Here is a 488-nt window from a genome sequence, read left to right as displayed (position 1 = left end):
GTATATGATATAATAACGGTTATAGGATTGGTCTTTCGTAGTAATGTGATGATTATCCTACCGAGGAACAGTGACAACACAAATAGCACTTGGTACACAATCCACAGTTAAATATGCCACGACAAATACAGTATTTGTTGTATTTATTTGCTGCGATAGCTGACGACGGAGGAACGCAATAACGAAAGACAGATTATCACGCACAGCTCCTCAAGCTCATCTTGAACGCAATGACTGTGATAAATACATAATTCATGAACGCACACAGACGAGAAACCACCACGACAATATCTTATGAGACGTCTAATGAACCTTCCCCGTTTGTCCCACGGAGCTTCAGACTCCGCTGTGATAAGAGGAAAACACATGGGCGGCCGACACTAACCATAAAGTACAATGTAGAGCTTAGGAAGAAAATGAATTGTTGAGGCCGTTATGATGCAGATAAAGCGTTCGGTTTTTCGCTTTGCAAATGGAGTACTTCTTTT

The sequence above is a fragment of the Penaeus monodon genome, chromosome 15, assembly GCF_015228065.2.
Source record: "Penaeus monodon isolate SGIC_2016 chromosome 15, NSTDA_Pmon_1, whole genome shotgun sequence".
Lineage (NCBI taxonomy): Eukaryota > Metazoa > Arthropoda > Malacostraca > Decapoda > Penaeidae > Penaeus > Penaeus monodon.
The sequence above is the reverse complement of the archived record's forward strand: the minus strand, read 5'-3'. Positions refer to the sequence as shown.